This window comes from Salminus brasiliensis, chromosome 2, assembly GCF_030463535.1.
Source record: "Salminus brasiliensis chromosome 2, fSalBra1.hap2, whole genome shotgun sequence".
NCBI classification, from domain to species: Eukaryota; Metazoa; Chordata; class Actinopteri; order Characiformes; family Bryconidae; genus Salminus; species Salminus brasiliensis.
In genome coordinates, this window is record NC_132879.1 from 45,015,141 (window position 1) to 45,037,283 (window position 22,143).

General features: G+C 44.7%; 1 protein-coding gene across 1 annotated transcript in view; it reads left to right on the top strand.

Annotated features, from left to right (window-relative positions):
• The first annotated feature begins 1,300 nt into the window (after window positions 1–1,300).
• The window catches only part of plxna4 (plexin A4), a 317,535-nt gene continuing 296,692 nt past the window's right edge, over window positions 1,301–22,143 (top strand). Inside the window, exon 1 of the mRNA XM_072672908.1 lies at window positions 1,301–1,735. The gene's annotated coding sequence lies outside the window, so the exon portion shown is untranslated. The remainder of the gene's footprint in view (window positions 1,736–22,143) is intronic.

Consider the following 22,143-nt stretch of genomic DNA (forward strand, 5'->3'; position numbering starts at 1 on the left):
AACATGGAGGACTGAAAGGAGGTTCAACTAATAAACAACAGTTATTTTATCTGTAAAACAGGAGCCCATTTCTGAGAAGCGAGGCAGGTTTTGACAGAGGAGGGTAGTCACAGAGATAAAGGGATAGCCGATAGATAAGGATTGCTTTGGGATAAAGGACTGGGAGTAGGTTTATCAGAGAAACAGGGAGGCTGGTGTGGTGAAATAACATGGAGGAGACTTTATTCAGCACCCAAACAGGCTGGGAATTGGCCTCTAATGTCTGTAAATGATACAGAGACAATCGTGAAATTGGTTTGGCACGACAGTAATACTTCTTCTGTTTGTTTGGTCGGTTGTTTGTTTTTAATGGGTTTAAACGAGATGGAGCCGGTGGAACAGTCGTCCCTGCCTTTGGCTATCTCACCGGCTCTCCATGGAGGAAATGAACTGCAGTACTTGATGGACCTGCAGGTGGCGCTGCAATGCAGTGTTTTGGGGAACTTTGCATTCACGGAGCGCGACCCATGGCAGAGGAATATCACGGGGGGGAAACTAGTTCATGTTGAGGTAAAGTGATGGTAGCAACATTCAGTGTGGGGTGTAGTGGATCAGGTCCTGCTGCTCGCCAGGTCTGTCTCTGACGGACGAATATGATATTTAGCAGTACGGCCCCGAGCTTGTAGTCCTAAAAGCAGGTACAGGGAACAGGTCAGTATGTCCATTAGTTCTTCTCTGATGTCTTACACACTCGTACAGCACGTATTTCGCTTTGTACACCTTTACTACTTTATTTATTTTATTGTAGTTAATCTGGAATCATCTCAGTCCTAATGAAGAAAGCTGAAAGCACTAATCTCTAACACTGTGCCAGCGTCTTCATTATTGTTTACATCCTGATCTCCGTCTCCAAATGATGAGCAGATTAGATCTTTAAATCCCTTCCTCCCGTTTTACCCCTCGGTGTTCTGCGTTCTCACCCCACCTCCGGTAACCGCCCGCCCCTCAGAGCTCCCCACTGCCCCCCACAACCTATTTTTTTTTTTTTTTCCGGCGGGATGAATGTATTACATAAACACCCACAGCCAGAGGAGCTGCAGTTGGAGCTCCAGTGATCGGCTGCTTCACCGACTGCAGCCTGGTGAGTTTGGAGCAAGCCGCGAGCCAGCAAACTCCGGAACCCCCCCCCCCCTCTCTCTCTCTCTCCCTCTCTCTCCCTCACACACACATACGCACACTCCTCCTCCCTCCCTCCCTCCCTCCCTCCCTTCCTCTCAGATCCGCAGAGAGAGTGAGAGTGAGTGAGAGAGAGAGAGAGAGAGCGCGCGCGTAGTCCGAGTCTCGCGCTAGAGCTATACGGTGAAGTGCGTGCTAGCGCGCGTGTGTGTGTGTACGTGTATGTGTGTGCGCGGAGGGGAGCGAGCGCGAGACCGCCGCCTTCTTCAGCACTCGCGCGCACGGCTTAGGCTGGCTTCTGCTGCTGCTGCTGCTACTACTGCTGTTACTGCTGCTGTTGGGATATTTAGTGACGCGTCTTCTTCTTCTTCTTCTTCTCCTCCTCTTTTCCTCCTCTTCGTCAGCCGCCTCATCCTCGTGCAGAGGGGGATCTGAAGTGAAGCGTCGTGCTTTCTCTCGTTCTCGGTTCTGTGAGGATTGACAGTTCGCCGTTTCTGGCTCTTTTTCTTCTTCTTTTTTAACCGGGGGACTTACGAGGGAAGTCGCGAGCGCCGAGGAGGGAGCCAGAGCCGCAGCACAGGTAAGAGCGCGCGCGCGCGTGCGTGTGTGTGTGTGTGTGCGTGTGCGTGTGTGTATGCGGGGCTGTGTGTGTGAGTGTGTGTGTGTGTGTGTGTGTATATATATGTGTGTGTGAGCTCTGCACCATCCGCGCCCATCGGAACCGTGCTCGGTGCCTCGCGCACAGTCTGGAGCTAAAATTGGACTTGTGAGCAGAGCACGGCGCGTTAGAGCAGTTCCAGGCGCGTGCTGAACTTGCTCGTATTGCCCTTATTGCCCCCTCACTCCCTTCCTCGCGGGGCTCCTTCGCGGCTCCTTACCTTGCCACCCTGCTCCTCAGGCACCGATTCTGGGTCTTTTGCTCTCAAGCCTCCCGCTCGTGCGATTAGTCTGCAGTCTTCACTGCAGCAGAGCTGTGGCCACTGCAGTAGAAAGTTAGGCACGTCTGATGTTCAAGTACGGGGCTGAGGGAAGGTGCAGGGTGGGAGCCATCCGTAGCACCTTGTGGAAGCATCATGCCGGCGGTGGCTGGCGTGCTGGAGACTGCCTGTTCATAGCCTATGTCAAAATAAGCAGCAGCTTTACGAGGCTGTCAGGACTGGGCAGTTTATCACTGGGTGTGTTAATGCAGAACATGAGTTGGAGTTCCTACAGTCATCACAGGACTTCATCCTCAGCATCCTCCTCAGAAGTCACTGCAGTCTCGGAAAGCAGGCACTCACTGCCCAAGCTTTGAAAAAAGTTTGATTCTTCTGAAGCTACAGTGCTGGAGCTTTGGAGCCCGCTGACCGAATGCCCTGCTCAGCTGCCCTGCTGGAAGTCTCTTGAGCCTCTTCTGAACAGTCATGCCCCTACCTCACCCTGACTGTTGAGTAGTAGCTTCAGCCTCATTGTAGTCCAGATATGCCTTCTCTGACCACTGTTGTGCCTCAATAGCCCATATCGTTCAACCCTGCTGTTGAACCCATGTGTCAGAACCTGATTTGACTCTCGAATCAATGCCCGCTTGTCTGTGTGATCTGAAGCCGTGCTCTCTGGGCCATCTTTACTGACTGGCGAGGCTCTGTAAAGGTTACTGACTCATGTGCTATAGTAAAGGGGATTTATGGAGGTGGGTTACGCTGCATTGCCTGTTTTGTGGCCTCAATTATTGGAAAGGCTTTGACATTCTTGGCTTCTAGTGCAGGGCGACTGTATGCAGTAGTCTTAGGCACGCAGGCTGGCTAAATTCTTATTTTGTATGCGAGTGAAGGATTGAGAGTAGAGCTGAACAGCTTCAGCATCTTCAGTAAACAGAGCAAAGATGCTCTCCGGTCTTTCTGACTGGATCTCACCTTCGCTGAATGCTGGTCTTTTGAGACGCATACTTCATGGCCGGAGTAGAACAGTTGAAGTTGAGCAGTGAGGTCCTTAGTGTGCGCTAGTGTGAGTGTGTATGTGACTCAGACACTCAACAGTTCGCTTGTGAGTACTATAATAAGCTGTAAACCAACTCATTGTGGCAGACCAGCAATGGATGGTAGAACAGCTGGATTACTGCCGGTTTCTCTGTGTGTGTGTGAGCCAGACAGAGAAAGAGAAAGAGATAGAGAGAGAGAAACAGCAAGGTGGGTGTGCTGGTTCAGTCCATGCATAAGTGTGTCTAAGGGTGTGCGCGCGTGTGTGCAGAACAGTAGTGGACCACGTTTCAAGGAGAAACACCATGCAGCGGCATGCCCTGATCAAACTGAAGCCTAGTCATTTCAGTGCATATCCAGGCCAGTGTTAGGCTTTAGTGTGTGATGACCGAGAGACTGCGTCTGTTCCTCCAGCTCTAAAAAACACCATAGACACAGTGCTGTCACTTTAGCAGGTTCAAATGTTGTCATTTCCCACTGGTGCTTTAGTTTTATGATGATTTGGTGACTAGGGTTTATATCCAGAATGGCCTTGCCGATGGTCTGGACCTTAAAAATTTGATAGAGTCTTACAGATGGTATTGAAATGTAAAAAATGGCAGGGCTTTGTGCAGTTTTACTGACTACTTTTGATGTGTGTGTTAGTTTTTGTACATTTGTAGGACTTTTAGGACTTTTCCCCTAGTCTGGAAAACCAGAGAAAGGTTTTTACAGAGAAAGTGATTTACAGTGTCCAATAAAATGGTCCTTTTTACACAAGCAAATGCATGATATTATATAAGTACTTTCATGTGGAATTTAAGGAATATTATTACATATATACTTACATATAAATAATGCATATGGAATACAGTACATTATTACATGTGGGTGTATAAATATGGGCATATTGTTACATGTATGTTAGATAAATGGGATATATTTTAATTTCATGTTCATGAACGATTGTTACATGAATGTATTTATATATACGTTATACATTATTACATGTAGGTACTTACATATATTTGTATAATGCATGTGTGAGATTTGAATAACCCCAGGTCCTGAAATTGTATAAAAAGCACCCCTGTGTGTGTGTGTGGGGATGTGAGCATGCAGACCGGTCCCCATGTGCTGCATGGGTCTGAATGTGGAGCTTTAGAGCTGGTGAATGGGCTCCACTGTTTGAGCTGCCTGTGAGGCCCCGCCCTCTTTGTTCTCACAGGCCAATCCGACACTCTTTCATCCAATGAAACCACGTCTTCCATTCTCAGCTGCCCAATAGGGGCGTGCACCGGCTGCTCTTTTTTTTTTATTTCACACTTAATGGCTGTTGCCTGCAGGGATGATGATAATAATAATGATGGTGATGAGCTGGTTTTATCTGACTATGTGTTCTGTCTGTGCACGCACATGTCCATTTAGGTCTATCCCAGTCAGATAGCTGCTTGATGAGTAAGCAAGTCTAAGCAATAATTGAAGAAGTGATGGTGATGAGGTTGATCTGAGGTCCGGCTGAAGCTGTGTCGCTCTACCTTAACAGCGTGGCCAGGCACACCGGCTGACAGGATTATGTGAGGAAGAAAAATCAATTTTTGTAATCTCGCTTTTAATGAGACTTCTCCAGATTGTCCCCCCTCCTCTCTCTATAACCGAGCTGGAACTGTGTGTGTATCCAGTCTGTAGAGTGAAACTATGTTTCAGGCCCAGCTGTTATGGTCAAGTTACTACAACAGCAAAAGAGTGTCCCAGTAGTGTGTGTGCGTGCGCCAGAGCTTGCTTCCCTGTGTGCATGTTCATGGATCCATCTTTTTTATTGGACACTTCCTCTTCAAGATTTCTGCTGCAATGTGTGTGTGGTGAGCACACAAAGATGGCAAAAGCATGATTTACAAACAGTTTGGAGATCCAGTCTGTGCACTCGTATACCACTTACCACACAGTGTGCAGCAATAAGGTGTGCACATTTGCATGGGTGTAATTTAATGGTCTACATGCAGCATTATCAGAATAGACTCCCATTGTGTTCATGAACGTGGGTAGATATGTGTGCTTGTACGCGTGTAGATGGTAGATGTATGCAGGGTTGCTGTTAGGGATTTTGGGCCTCATGAAAAGATATAATTCTGCCTAAATACTCAATTATTGCCAGTGCCATGCCAGTCACAGGCCCTTAGAATTGCCCCCCCCATGCTGCCGCTGAATGTACGCGGCTCATGTGCTGTGTGTGTTTGTGCGTATTATATTTTCTTTTCCTTTGTTTTTATCATGCACCAGTTCAAGGAACCAATATAAATGCTAGAAAAACAGAATGGTATTTTTCTGTGTCTCTGCATTTCTAGACGGGAAAGTCTGAGCAATTTACTGAGTCATAAACGGCAAAATTCCATAGCTTGTGTGTTTGAACATGTCCTTATCAATGCAGACACAGCTGCTGGGTCTAACAGCTTTCCAAACGTACTATTGTGTTGAACTGCGTTTAAGCTATACCATCAACCATAACATTAAAACCACCTGCCTGATATTGTGTAGGGCCCCCTCGAGCCACCAAAAGAGCTCTGACCCATGGAGGCATGGACTCTACATGACTCAGCCTGCACTAACTTTTGCTGTAGTTTCTGCAACAGTAGCTTTTCTGTAGGACCAGACAGGCTAGCATTCACTCCACACGCGTATCAGAGAGCCTTGAGTGCCCGTGGGGCTGTTGCCAGTTTGCTGGTTGCCTTTTCCCACAAGATCTGATGTTTTGGGGATGTTTTTACTCACAATTTGTCCCTTGTTAAAGTGTCTCCGAACCTTATGCTTTCCCATTTTTCCTGGACAAGCAATGTACAGAATAAAGAATGTACAGAAATACCATGAACCAATTTTGACCTGCAGCCTTGCAGTTCTTGATCTGACCATCTAGACGTCTATGAACATCAAGACTGCCTGGTTCTACAGGTTGCAGGAAATCTCAAGCAACTGTCGTATCCAGGAATATACTAGGCCCTTAACCCCTTGACCTCATGGCTCGTTATTTAATCATTAGACTAATGACATTATCCACAATGTAAATATAAGTGATGCAGTTATGAGAGAAACGGAAGTCTGAACCCGCCAAGCATGGATCACAGAGTTTGAAGAGCTGTGTAGGGACTTTCTCTGCCTAAGGTTTCTTTCAGAGTTAATGATATGCAGTTGTGATTGCTGGGCTCTTGGAGAGTAATGGGTTAGTGCCTCTCCAGCACTATGGTAATGCACAGTAGATGAGATTAGAGTAGTTCAGAATGCATCTTATGAACGCATGAATTACTGTGTGAGCCTTGTTGCTTTTGTGTACCATAGACTAATGATGCATGCAGATTTGCCGTGGCTTATTTCAGCGGAGCAGTGTGTTGCGTAGCTTTGCAGACCCTCACTTTGTTAAGGCCAAGAAAATCGCATTGAAACAAACATCCCAGCGAGGCGGGCTTTATGTTTGCCTGTGCTAAGCCGCGCGTGACGAGTAATAAATTAGTTGTGTTTCAGATGCATGAAATGATTTGAAAGCCTCGGGCGGGCGCGAGTCTTCTCCGCTCGGCCCGGTAGCCGTCGCCCCTGCTCAAGATTGGCACGACGGATTTAGATCGGGTACCTCATTTCAGACAGTGTCGGAAGCACCACTGTCTGAGAAATGTGATATTAAAGAGCGCGTGTAATGGAATGGAGCAGCAAGGTGGATTATGAAATTACTCTTGTGACCATTTTGTTGCAATCTCTCTGTTGAGAGATGTGGGGGAGAGTTTGAGGCAGGAAGTCAATCTTTCTTTCCTTTGGTATCTCCACTGTGGCTGTAATAAAGTGTGTAAAAGAAAGGGGGAAGCAGAGGGAAAGTGAAAAAGATAGTGAGTGTAATTGAGAAGGAGAAAGAGCGAAAGAGAGAGTGAGACAGAGAGAGAGAGAGAGAGAGAGAGAGAGAGAGAGAGTGTATGTAACGTATAATAGCACCATCTCTTTTCTCTTGCCCTCCTATTTGCCAGGAGTGCTCTATATATAACCGCGGCAGCCATAGTGCCAATTCATCACACACTAGAGGATCCTTGCTTAGCTAGGCTGTAAGCCACCATTATCTTCAAAGTATACTTCCACCAGAAGTGTGAATGCTGCTAAAAAAGCAGTATGACTTATTAGGGGTAGGCTAGCATCCTTTTTAGCACATGTTCATATTAGCACGTCAACATAAGAGAAAGGTGACAGGCAACCAGTCATTTCCCATATAAGCATGCGACTCAGCAGTGATAGCACAAGCCACAAGTGTCCGATCAGGTTGAGTCTAAGTGATTGTATCCAACATTCCAATTCCACTGCCTTGCTATAGAGCTATATGAACTATATATACCGTCACCATATAAACTCACTCATGACAGCGGTGACTTGTGGCTTCCTAATGCGAACATGTGGTTAGGCGTGTTAGCATTTTGTTGGATCCAAGTGCAGCGTTAGTTTCCATTCAAGCATGATTGATTTCCAACCCAGGTTGGATCCTTTAGTTCCATATGAACATTCAATAAAAGTCAATAGGTCATATTCAAATGAATATGTAGATGTGCAAATGCACACACACACACACACAGCTTGTCTAGTCCTTGTAGAGAAGTACTGCAAATAGAACAGGACTCTCTGGAGCAGATAAACATGAATCTATTGGCACCCTGCCTAATGCCAGGCATGGGCTAGAGGGGTATAAAGCCCCTTGAGCATTCTCTGGAATGATGGTGCTCCGTGCAGTAACTTTTGGGATGAGATGCAGTGGTGATCGTCCAACACCTTGAACTCACTAATGCTTTTGTGAAAGCTGAATGCAATCATATTTTCACAGCAATGCTCCATAATCTTGTAGAAAGCCTTCTATGGACAGTAGAGACAGCTATACTACAAAAGCACAATAAGTTTTTTTATGCCCTTGATTTCTGGAGGTGTCCCAATACTTTTGCCTGTATAGTGTAAATAATAATAGGAGGGAAAAAAACAGTAAGCAGTGTTGCTCTTTACAGCCATTTCTACCTACACAGTCATATCGGAAGATTATGACCACCCCTGATTTGGAACGAATGAGCCTGGGGTGATCACAATACGCTGATATGACTGCGTATGTCAACCTGGGTTGACAGAGAAATGTGAAGGCACAGTCAACTGCGGCTGCATTTGTTGGGTTTTGTGAAGCGGAAACTTTGCTTCTTAAGAAATTGGCTTTGTTGTATTTGGTTTTCTGCTTAGTATTCTAAGCTTAAAGTGGGAAGTGGTTTTGCAAACCAGCACAGTTTTCCCTTTGCCCAAATGTGGAATGTAAAATGCAGTTAGCACTGTATATTGGAAGCACTTTTTGAAAAGGCTGACTGACTTCATTTGGGATAATTGTCAAGTTGTGTTGAATTTTTTAAATGAACCATTCCTCTAAGCGGAAAGGTTTTTGTCTTCAGGCAGTTGAATGTGTTGAGTGCATGTTGGCGACGCAGGCCTCTCATAGTTGAGGTCGCGAGGCTGTGAGGTCTGGGTGTCGCTCGTTGCCAAACTTGGGTTTTATTGGCCAGCTGTTTGGCAGCTGTGGTGTCACCAAGGCAGGGTTTACTCAAGGTGACTGTAAATATTTACTGTATTTGGCACTAGAATTGTTTGTCGGCCTCTCCTTTCTGGCATTTACAGATGTGCAGATGTGCCCATGCACCAAATGGCATTGGCTGCGTCATCTAATTTCCGCTGCTCTGCGGGTCCAGGACGTGCCGTTGTGCTTTCTTGTGGCTTGTGCAGTGCATTAGGTGTCTCAGTCCTAGTTGCGAGGCTCCCAGTCCCTGTGCCACCCACACATCTATAAGTGTTCCCATGGAAACATGACCTGTTAGCTCCATTATCCCCTCCTAAATGCCTCCCCCCTTCCCCAAAAGGCCACCGCAGATTATGTTTGGGGCCGCAAATGAGACATTGCCACTGACAACGATATATATCAACCTGGTCTAATTGGCCTGAAATGATACCGATAAATGCCTTAGGAAGGCTTTGAGTGGCAGTACAGGAAGTGACAAAAAGCATTCTTTTATGCGTTTGGAAATGGCTAAAAAGACATCACCACGCTTTAGTCAGGAACGTCAGGATTTTGAATAGTATCATTTCCGAGTGGCTCACTGGAATTTCAGCCACCGTGTCATGAGGGAATTACAGCTGTCATATGGTCTTCTTAACCAGTGCTTTGTGCTCCAGACATGTTGGATCCTCTCGTTGGCTTCAAGATAAGGCTTTTTTCCCCTCGAGCTTTCATTGGACACACTTCACAAGCCACTTTTATTTGGCAAGGCAAACCTGAATGAAAAGTGCGCTCAGGCTTTCATAGAAGTGATTCAAAGCCACCCCCCAGAACTCCTACAGTACAATGCCCTGGATTGGAATGGAACATCCAGCCTGCGTTAAGAGGGAAAGTGAACGCGGTAAGCCCTCAATGATTTTCTCTTTTTTCCCCCCCTCCATCCTCGCTTCTTAAGGCTGATGATGCAAGCTTTCCCAGACCCGTTGCCGACCCCTCTGCTGGACAGCCTGGGGGAAGGATTTTGCTTGGAAAAGGAGAAAAATGTGATCGGATAAAAGCGGGTTCGGAAATCACACACAACAGCCAATGTGAAGAGAGCTAGAGAGAAAGTGTCAGGTAAATGGGAAAGAACGAAAGAAATGAGAGACAGATTTCATTCGGCTCTTCCCCAACTCTGTTAGAACGACCCCCTCCCACCCCAAAAATACACACACACACACACACACACACATGCACTCCTCGGAATGGCTGGAAACCAGGATTCTGTGTTTACGCCACAGGCTCTGACAAACAGAATGAGGGAAGAAGGTAAATAGAAAACAGAATGGAGTGCTATCTTTCTTCCCGCGCTCCTGGAGGAGCAGAGGACGTGGGTTGGCGCCTGGCCAAGGCACAGAAGGCTGTGTGCGGCAACATCGGCAACTTCCCTCTACCACAGCCACAAGTTTTGGCGGAATGGAGCCGATGAGTCCATTCAGAAGCCAGAGGGCCGACCTGAACCCGCCTTGTTTATGTTGTATTAGTAGCAGTAGTGATGGAGATTAATGAAGCTCATATGCTTGTTGAACTTGTCAGGTGATGGTGTAGCGATGGGCAGTGTTTTTTTATTTGTGATGCTATGCTTAAGGCTACAGGTCTTTTGTTGTTTTGCTGTTCTGTAGACATCTACAGTTGTTATTCTGTGATCTGTTTTGCCCTTTTTAATTTAAATGGGAAATATTTCTAAGAAATATGAGCGACGAGAGACGTTGCATGAACTGTATTAGGTGAGGGATTTCGTTATAGAGGCTATTTGGTCCACAGTGACATCCCACAAAGTTAGTGCTTTCCAAGATGCAACCACGATTTGCCCAGTACCCTATTATCATGCCCTTTGTTTCAGGTCATGATCTTTTTGCACTACAACTGACTGGTGTGCTCGCTTATATATACATGCAGCAAACCCTGTCACGATCCACATTCAGACGGGTTCTACATGAAATTGACATGGGTTCCTGGGGTAATTCTCTGCTTCACAGGAGCTCATTGTTTGTTTATTTCCATCTGGATCTTCCATATCTGTGTTTTTTGCCTCCTCCTCTGAGAAACCCCAGTGGTGTTCTGATCATTTTACTACATTTCCATGTTTTTCCAGGCAGATGTTGGAAAGAAATAAACCTGGGCCGCTGCTACACACTGTATTTAAGTTTCAGAGCACTTATATGTAAAGTGATGCCTTAACTTGACAAAAGCACATTCTCACTGCTGATAAATGTGACTTCCAAGGGTTAATGCACTTGCACTCACACACACACACACATACACACAATGCACACCCAGCTGGGACGAATGCCGGCAAGATTTATTGCCAGTGGAAGTCACTCCATCATCACCTGCACATATCATGGTCAGTCCTTGTCACAGACTGCTGTGTGGGCCCCATCTCCAATAACCCTAAATATAACACCGACTGTGTGCCTTTTTCCCTCTGCCTTGGGCTGTGCGTTAATACCTGACCTCTGAGATACAGTGATGTGAAAGGCCGCAGCGACTGCATTCCTGACATGCCTGGATCATCACCCCAAAGTACGTTGGGCAGCGTAACGCATGTAATAGCCAGTGTACTTGCAGTGTTCCCTATCAACATATTACATTTAGCAGCACTTAAATAGCTGGAAATAGTTGCAGTCTTGTTAAATGGAAAACAACACATTGGAAATATTACATTTATGCATTATGGACGTTGAGTGCAATTACAGGTCGTTAAAGAGCAGAATATAGAAATGTATGGAGAGCGGCGCTTTGAGTCATCCTGCATTCCTAAGCTTTCCCGCAATTTCACCGTAATGGGTCGCTGCCTTTTGGGTGCGGTGGCTGACCTTTGACAATGTCTTGCGCTTAGTGCTGTTATTTGTTTCCTTGCTTGTCATTCTAAATGGTAATGTGCACATATGGATTGTTTTTTTTGTTTGTTTTTTGTTTGTTTTTTGTTTTTTTTTGCAGTACGAGTGGCAACATTTCACTTGCTTTTGTTTTGACCTTTGGAAAACTGTATTTCCATCTCTTTCTCTTTCACTTTCTCTCTCTTTTTCTCTCTCTCTCTCTCCCTCTCTCTCTCTGTCATTCTCCACCTCCATCCCTCGCTCCCTGCCCTCACAGTTAAGGGTGACTTAGTCATTTGTCACTTGTATGAGTCTGTAAGAAAATGGTTAGCAGAGGCGGCGCTGACAGACTCTTTAAAAACCTCACTTTGCTGCTTTTCTTGCAATTACAGTTCAGTTTCAAATCACTCTGGAGTGTCTTCATTTCACTTCGGCAGCGTGAGAAAACGCACTACCGCCGCCTTATCTCTGCATTACTTCTTTTCTGAGGGTTAGATTTAAATGGGATCACTTTGCGTTGATAGGCCATTGTTATGGCACTGCTTTTTGCTTTAGCAGAGATCATTCCGTTTTGTGTGTCCACTTGGGACTGATTGCCTGTACATCAGTCACAGCTAAACAAATGGTCTTCGGTAGAGCAAGAAAAGAAATGCCATCCAAAAAAAAGGCCTCTTGTTATATTGTACAGCACAGTAATACAGGCACGGTAGACTCTAGACTGTCAGAGCGCCATCCACCTCTTCCGCTCCTCATCTCCTGCTGCTAAATTGAGAGAGAGAGCCATTAGGACACAATGGATTGATGAAATGCCTTGATTTAGCTATTTGTTTACTCTCGTGGAAAATAGATTTTCCGTTTCTTATTATTGTAGCGCGCAAGATACGCACCTTTTTTTAAATGGTGTGGATTTCCCTGTGCTCTCAGTCATAACGTGTTAATATACTATCAGCTCGACGTTGGAGCTGACACTTAGGATTAGCTCGGATTCTAGGCATGTCCGTGCGCCCAGTACTAACTTCACATACTTTCAGAAACCGCTCATGTGACTAAACCCCTCATGTGACATCTCGAGTGTCTAATCATTGGTCCCATCAACATGAGATATGGTTGGCTGATGTCTTATTGTATCTGCCCATCTAACATGTCCACATGGGACCTGTATGGGTAGCCCAACTAGGAACCAGAGGGTTTTACCATTGGGCTCCGCGTTGGCCCCACATATGGATGCCCACCAGCGCACACTAAATCTGACATTTTGTATTTGGATTGGGACCACTTTCATATGTGATGTTGAAATGTGATACGTGGCAATGCAACTCAGTCTGAAGAGCCAGATCGGAGTTGGGCGACTTGTCCAACTCGGCTATCACTGAGGAGAAGGGAAAACGGACGTCAGACAGCAGTGAGGGAGGTTTCCAGTGGCGGGAAGCTGAACCTGACCATAAGAACACATGGCTGCAGCGCAAAGAAAAACGTTTTAAAGAAACCAAGGGTGTAAACCAACCAAAAGGAATGTCGAATGTCACATTAAGACAATAGTGTGAACAGCCTTAAGGAAACTGGATTTGATGAGAAGATTGGCTCTGGGCCACTTTTCCTGCTTTGTGAATGTAGCCTTACAGGATAAACTACAACATGCAGAGGAGTGGGACTCCAGGACCAGGATTGAGAGCCTGGTCTAGAATCTTTATATTATATCTTAGTTCAAAGTCAGTTTATTATGGTTTCACTCCCCAAAAAACATTGTAGTGCCTTTATTTTTAACCCATTATGGTCTGAGCCTAGACGTGGTCGCCTGGGCTTGTCTTTTTATTTGTCATTAGTTGAACTGAACACAATGTAGTATACAAAATCTGAAAATCTGAATGAATAATGCCAACAATGCTTTTGTTAAGTGGTTAAGAGTGAATAGGAAGGAAATACTAAACCAGAAGAGGTTTTAGAATGCACATTGAAAAAATGGAAATGGTTTTCAATTACCCTATAAATCCAAGAAGAAATGGGTGAGGAATCCTGCGACATCTTGGGCTGCTTTCCTGGACGTGGATTAAGCCTATAGCTCCAGACTGAAAAAAAAGGATTTTCATCGGAGACTCTCCATTGACTGTATAATGTGGTCCGGGACAAGGCTTATTACATTTGCTGTATCTAATATGGGAGCAGAGACAGAGCCTTTAACACCAAACTCTTACTCATCCTTCTTAGGGATTAGCGCAAGCAAATACCTAATCCAAGACTCGCCATGAAAAACAATATCACACACTGATGAGGACTACACAGATGTGCTGCTCTTAATGTGTGTGTCAGTGCGTGCTTGGTTCAATGAGCTTAGGATCGAACGGCTTGATTCAAGGGACACGGATTCGGATGCAGTAATCCAACTTATGTAGCCTCACACACTCACCCCCACCCACACTCGCAAATTAAAACCGGTTTGTAATAATCACCCTAAAGCTGGCGATTATCGGGCGCTCATGTCTAAGAAGTTAATCTTGTGGGTCAAGAGCGCTTAGCCCGCAGATTATTAAAGCCGATGGCTGATCGATTCCTGATTGCTAATATGAGCTGTAATGATGAAAGCGTTCACTGTGCCATCAGCCAAGGCTGCATCAGTATCCCTCTCCACACTGCCAGCTAGCCAGTTATAGAACTGTGTGCGCTACACTCTGGAGAAGTAGACCCAAACCTAGAACTTGTAAAACACACACCTGTATTAGACGTGAGCAGTTTTGTTTTTGCATATCATTTTCCTGCAGCCCTCGTGCTGTTCCCGCCTGGCTGCGGCTGTTTTTCCCGCAGGCCCATTTGCTCGCCTCACACACACACAGATCCATTGTAATCCTGTTGCACACTCCTCCTACTACAGCGGCTGCCTTTTCAGCTGATCCAGGATCAGGCGCACCTACTCCAATTGTAACTCAGAAGGCATGTCTCAATCTGGAAGTTTTTACTGGATCAGCCTGGGCTGAGAGATATACAGTGGGATGCAAAAGTTTGGGCACCTGTGAATAGTTCAATGAGGAACAGATGAACTGAACTCCAAAAGGCATAAAGGTCAAGGTGGTCTTTTATGGAAGACCAGTGTGGCTTTTTTGGAGTAAAAAAGGGGAAAAGGCACTGTGCAAAAATTTGGGCACCCCACCTTAATTCACTTGTTAAGGCTGTGGGTTGTCCATAAGGATTATTAGGAAAGGTGATGCACATTCTAAGGCTTTATAAATATCCTGACTCCTTAAACCTTGTCCCAAGCAGCCATGGGCTCCTCTAAGTAACTAGCACTAGCCTAGCTATGAGGCAGCTGTAAGGAGGAGGATTTAGGAAGACAGCAAAGTAAAATGGCAGTTACCAGGAACGGTGGAAGATCTGGTGGAGGTGGAGGTCAAGTTAAGGTCTGGTGGAGGTGGAGGTCAAGTTAAATGTAAGTGCAAAGAGCAGTGTGTACAGGATGGCCCAACTGTTTGGAGCATCATGGTCCAGATATTATCCTAAGTTACCCTTTCACACATGTGGCGTACAGCTGGAGATTTTCCATGTCAGATGCATTCTCAGTACAAGGAAATGTTCAGCGTGGTTTAGGCAAGGGGCTGTGACTGTGTAGCATGTGCAGGAGGCACAGCGGGACACCAGAAGTATGCTGCGGAAATAGCAGTGTTTCGTTTAAACAGCACAACGAAGATGGCGAGCGGGACTTCCGACTCGTCCATTATGATGTCATTGACCCGCCCACTGTGACATTACGTGAACTTTGTACTAGGGCGCAGGCAGAAGAAAGTCCAGGTAATGTCCGGTACAGCTAATTTGGACATTTGTGTTCACACATACAGCTCCTCCAGGTAATGTCCAGAAAAGTTCTGCGTTGCCATGCATGTCTGAAAGAGGCTTAAGTCAACATTTTGGGAAAGTAACGTGACACACTAAGCCATTATTCTGACAGAGTAAATGATTATTTTGACAGAGTAAGTCATTATTACATATTAGGATATTAAGATATTAGGTTAAACATTTCAGACACTGCTGTCAGACAGAGAAGGGTGTTTTTCCATACTAATCAGCCTTCCATACTAATCAGAGCTGATGAAGTTATATTTGAATGGATTGCTTTTGGCTTAAACTCAGTCCAGTTTCATGTCTGAGTTGTTGTTTACCACCACTGCGCTCTATTTACGTCACTGTCAGTATGCTAACAGGGAGCATGTGGTACACATTTGCCGATTAGAATATATTTGTGTCTAACCCACTACTTTCATTACTGTTGAGGAGTTGTTTAAATGTCTGCAGTGTGAAACAGCTCAACCACTGCTTTAATATGTATGGTTCCAGTGTTTTGACTGTAGCCACATTTAGTGAAAACACGGTTAAACCACTAGCAGATATAGCTAAAGTGCATGTCTGTTACAGTGGCAAGAGAAACAGTGCAAGCTCTACTTGGCTCAGCTTGAAGTCAAAGTAATGTAGGCACCATAAGACACCATAAATGGTCATTACGAACAGGCAGGCTGTTCCGAGTGTGCCTTTCCTCTGTTCCTTTGCTGCTCACAGGCTAGTGTATTTTACCTAAATTGAATAGGTGTCACTAACTTCAATGAATTCGGGGACTCTGTGCATCTGTATCATTCATAACAGTACAAATACTGGCCTGAACTTGGTATCGGCTCATGCTCAGCATTAAAGGGCTCGACCTGAGATTAAGGACAAAGCGGCTGACCAGGCCATTCCTACTGGCTGTAATGACAAATCCAGCAGAGAGCTGATAGATACGGTCTGTGTAAGGACGTGAGTTTCTGCGAGCGTTGGCTTCCAGACAACTTTGCTTGTTGTTTGCCTTGTGTGATGGGTCGGGGAAGCCGCTGGCGGCCTCTCGGCGCATCAGCACTATATTAGGGCCGAGGAATAAACTGTGCTGTGTGTGAAATGGCCCTTTATGATGTCTGATTTATTACCTGCTTCACTGGTGCTGACGGGCCTCCGTATTGCTTTGAGAGAAGAGTGCCAGGAAAGCCTCCCGTCTCGGCCAGAAATCAAATCCCACCACCTCCTCCCACCCAGCCCCCTCTTCTTCTTCTTCTTCTTTTTCTTCTTCCCTTTTCCTTCATCGCCGTTGCTCAGGCTGGCATGAAAGCTTAGGCTGATGAAAGTCATGGAGCTCTGTGTGTTTGTGTGAGAGAGAGAGCGAGAGAGAGAGAGAGAGAGCGAGAGAGAGAGAGATGGGGAAAAGAGGGAGCACATGGTGCGTATTTGTCTCATTTGAATATATTCATGTGGTATGTTCACAGAATTTTGATTTAAGGGTTCAGAGTCAAGGGCTGCTCTCGCAGGAGCTGCTTTGGTCATAAATAAGCTGCTGTTAAACACACAGAGATGACCTCCGCTGTTTTTATTGATAAGCAGAGCACGAGGGGTGAATCATTTCAGAGGTGAATGAGAGAGAGAGGGGTGAAACCTTGGAGGCGAGCAAGAGAGAGAGAGAGAGAGATAGAGAGAGAGAGAGGAAAAGAGAGAAGGAATCACACATGAGATTCAGCCTGTGCAGGTGAAACAAGGAGAGACAGGCGCGAAGCAAGGAGGAGGAATTTTTGGAATTCACAGGGGGGACTGAGGAGAGAGAGAGAGAGAGAGAGAGGGAGAGAGGAGGAGAAAGAGAGAGAGAGAGGCAGGGAGATTTGAGGGACTGGAAAGAAGGAAGAGGGAGAGAGATAAGGAGAGAAGGAGAGAGAGAGGAAAAAGAGAGAGACTGTGTTAGGACTGAGGACGTTGCAGAGCTGTTGCTGAAGTAGGAAACGGCTGATTTGTCTACAAGAGAGCGAGCGAGCGAGCGAGCAAGAGAGCGAGAAACAGATAGAGGGAGAGAAACAGATAAAACGAGGGCTGGCAGAGAGAGAGAGAGAACTTCTCGAAACCCACAGTGTGAAAACAGCTGCTTTATCATTAATGCTATTAACTCCTTTAGAAAATGATGTTTGGCTCCGGCTTTGATAATTTCGTTTTAATTAATGGATTAATCAATTAGTGAGTCAGGCGGCCTTTTTTTCCCTCCCCTTTTTTGCATCACGGCACTGGAGACGGCAGCGTGTTCAAGTTAATATGTGTCTGTTCTGGACTGCTAATGAGCCTGGCCTTCCCTCACATGTGACTCTAATGAGGACGTAAACCACGTTTAGGCTTCCGCACCGACGTTCAATCAGATGCTGTAGATGCACAGAGGCACATCATGAAGTGCGTTCCATTTCCTCCATCCGACGTCGGCTGGCTAATTTACTTTGTACGCAGGGTTTTTTAAGCCTTCCTGAGGCCGGCTCGTTTAATTGAATAGGGTTTCATTAAGAGCATGGTAATCAGTGATAAATCAGTGGCGTGCGTAGCGGAAGGCCGGTGAGACCGCTGTGGTGCAGGAAGTGGCTCCTGGACTAACCCAATAAGAGGAAGCTGAAGATGAGGTGGCATGGAGATAACAGAGGACTGGCCGACATGTGGAGAGAATATAGGAGTGAGAGAGTGAGACACTATCTGACCATATGTTTATGGACTTTCTGGAGCAAATAACATGACTGTGAACCTGTAGACATCATGCCTAATGCCAGGTGTGGGTGAGCAGGGTATAAAGCCCTTCAGCATTGAATTGTGGATCCATCCAGTGCTTTTGGGTTAAGTTGGAGGTTGGGGGTGAGGTGGGGTGGTGATCATCCAACATCATGACCTCACTAATGCTCTTGTCACAAAATGCAATCAACCTATACAAATCTGTCCATAGCTCCAACGTTGCTTCCCAATAGTGCCAAACACATTCAATGATGTTAAGGTGTGGACTCAGGGTGAGGTGCTCAGGGTCATCTTTTTAAGCCACAGTGGTAAGAGGTCTTCTCACAGTGGACAGCAGCACCTGTGGATGAGAGAGGTGGTAATAGGGTCAGTAGATATCTGAACTTTAAACCTGGTGCCACTTGCTTTCCATGTCGAGCCACATTTTTATTATTAATATTAATTATTATACACATTTAAGACCTATAGAATGTCAGCAATCACAATGGCTACATTACTCTAAAAAGATATCTTCTACGTTAATGGGAACATTAGCGATACCTACCAATCCTTCTAAACACTATACGCAGCCGTTTTACAGTTTTATGCTCCACTATTTCAGTATATTCAAGCATTTTACCAAGTAATTCTTATAGTTTCCAGACTCTGAAAATGTTCTGTTTATTTGAATATTTTCAAACGCTGGTACCTAACCTAATGTAGCATTATTTATCATGCCAGCAAAGCACTCTGCATTGAATTGAGAGATAGAGAGAGAGCATAAGAGTGTTTTCCCATGTATATTAAGATGTTTTCACTGACTGAGTGAACATTTGAATAAGTTTTATGACTGTTAAATGAATATATGCATGTCTGAATGAGATGAATGCATATGAGCGTGTGTGTTTGAGAGAGAGAGACAGAGCGAGCGAGACAGAGAATATGAGAGTGTGCTTCTGCTTATCTGTAGCATCTACGTATGTGTGTGTGTGTGTTATCTAATGTCTATATCTGCTTGTTTTGCATTTATTTGTGTGAGCATGCAAAAGCCAATTAGACATGTATTAAGGTGTTTTCCCTCACTGAGTGAATATATGAATGAGTTTTATGAATTCTAAATGAAGATACGCAAGAGAGAGAAAGGTATGTGAGAGAGAGAGAGTGAGAGAGAGATAGGGACTGTTTGAACCCAGACCTGCTAAGGAGGATTAGAGTTGGTCTGATCAGAGCGAGAAAGAGAAAATGGCAGATGTCAACATGCTTCTCAGATCCACTGGATTTGCCTGACTGGCTTTTGGGCTCAGGCCAGAGCTTTGAAATGCCTTCATTGTGCAGAAAGACCATGGTGCTTTTAAAGCCCATACATTTCTCTGAAGCCCTACACTTCTATAGATTGCACGCCATAGAAATGTGTTACCTATCTGTCAGATAATCCCCCCATTGCAACTTAACACAATGTCACATCAACATCACAGTCACCACTTAAATCCTAAGGGCCTCTACTCGGGCCCATTCTTTAATTTCTCTATCATAACGACATAACCACATCTAATCACATTAGTTCGTAGCAGTTCCTGAACAATAAGTCTCGGGACAGACTCTTACATTAGGTAATTATCACTTAATTATGTAATTGATAGGTGTATAAACAGCTCTTAATTCTGCTCCTTTTGTTAAAGGGACGGGACTATGCGTAAACAGATGCCATGTTGAGCGATGCGAGAACTCTCAGTTCACATTTTAACCATTGGCCATTTCACACTGTTATGGTTAAACATTGGCTTTTAATCCATGGTTCATTTGCTTGGATGACAACAACAAATCGACTATTACATCTTAGCCGACTAAGTCGAATAGTCATTTAGACTTTACGAATTCATGAATTCATAATAAAATATATCCATTTCCTAATCTGAACACCTGTCGATCAGTTGACCAGTTCAGTTTCAAAGCCAATCACAACCGTCTCTAAATGCTGAAATAACTTTCCATGATATAACCCGCAGAGGCATTCTGCATTCGACTCCTGAGACGTCCTGTCGTTTTCTGTCGCCAGTTCTGATTCTGAATAAGTTTCTTCAGAGTGGCTCATTTTGCTTCAAAGCACTGAATAGCTTTGCTCACATGTTAATTGAATTCTGCAGAAATCTTGATAAATTGGTGGAATTCCCCTTTAACTTCTCTTTGACTGGCAACGTGGATCCCCCATTTAGTGTCTATAACCCTCGGACAAGGCCACAGTTAATTAAAACACAAATCTACCCTTTTTCATTGTGTAAACATCAGTTCTACTCCTCCTCCCCTTCACCCCTCTTTTCCTTCTTCAGGGATGAATCCCTCCATCTGTCCATAGGATAGAGTGATCAGATGGAAAAAGGGCTGGACTAATGAAAGTCGAACAGGAGCGTGTGCGTATGTCACAAGCAAAGCTGAACAGCGGCGTGATCTATGTATGTGCCACAATGAAAGGCGAGTCTGTGTGTGCGTGTGTTTGTTTTCATACATTTTCAGGACAACTTTACAGGCCTTGGGGCATTTCTGATGGTGCAATAATCATGACATGTAAGGAACACCTGCCAGATTTAGTCAAAAGTGTTTGTTTTTTTGCGTGACACCAATAATATATATATTCATAACATTACGTCCTGACATTGTACAAAAACAAGTATATGTGTGTGTGCGTTATTCAAATGTCTACAAGGAAGAAAGAAAGAGTGAACATGACCCTTTATGCATGCGTGTGACATGTCCTAATCAAATTTGAATTGCACTGTTCCACGATAATACTCTTAGATCAGGCCAGGGGATTAACTCTAGATTGTTCTGGTAACCCCTCCACCCCCCTCCATCCTCCCCGCCATCCTCCTCAATCTTTACCCGCGTCTGATGAGATTCAAGGTTGAACATTTGCATGGGATCTGTGTTGCTGGCTGAACACTGCTGCTTTGAAAGCGTTCCATTGGCTCTTAGTTGCGTATAACTGCCTGGAGGAGCCTGGCTCGACAACATACAGTAGATCACAAAGGACCAGCCACTCCATTCCCACAAGAGAGATGAAGAATGTGTCATTGCTCTTGCATAAGGTCCAACCAACTGCCTGGCAGCGAGATTTAGGTCCATCCCGGATGGAAAAATAGGCCTTATCTGCAAGAGAAACTGTTTATTGAAGTCACAAGAGCATTCCAAGAAGGCAGAAAGGTCCTGCTTTCTGTCCGAAAGCACAGCCGTAATCACTTCTTTACCATCACAAATTCAGAGCACACTTCTCATGATTGTCCTTGAGGAGTAACGCTGTAATAAGAACCTGTGTAAAACATTAAGCTTAGCTAGATCAAGAGTGAATATTGAAGTTTTTCCCAATGAAGTTAGAGCATTTCTATTGGTCTATTCATCCAGAATTATTAATACAGTGCACAGACCAGATGCAGGGTTCAAACCGTGGAGAAGCCTTTTTTTTATTGGACAACAACAATGTATTGTACTTATAAGCTTAACCTTAAGTTCAGTGTTAGTGGAAGTAGTGGTATTAATCACATTGAAGGATTTATGTATTCATTATTTTAACTAATCAGATTAAATTGACTACTTTACTTAGGAATCATCAATTTAAAGGTTAAGTTTTATGATACACTAAGAAATATTATTTAGTAACTACAGGGACTTCTGTTCTGAACTGGTGGGGCTATTCTTTGGTAAAAGAAGTTTGTAATGATACTTTTGGCCTGCTAGCTGGCCATAGGCTTTTAAAGGACAGAAGGCCCTATTAATTAAGTATTTTGGCAGAATTGTGAAATTGTGAGGCCCAGTGTGAAATATTTTCCCTAAAATTTTGCCCAAAATCCCTGGCAGCATCCCTGGTTGTAAGTAATGTCCGGTTATGGCGCCTCTATAGAGAAGCAGCAGTAAAAGCAAGCAGTTGGATGTAGATCAGGGTTTAAATAGTCAATACTCAGTCAATTAAAATGTGCATGGATCATCCTCAGTGCTAAGCTGCTGGATTGGATCGGGGCATCCCTAATAAAACTACAAATAGAAAAATGTTATATAAGTTTTTACCTGTACCTTGATATAACCTTAAGTAATATAACCTTGAGCAGTAAATTTCTCAAATTGTGAACATACATAAGTTATTATC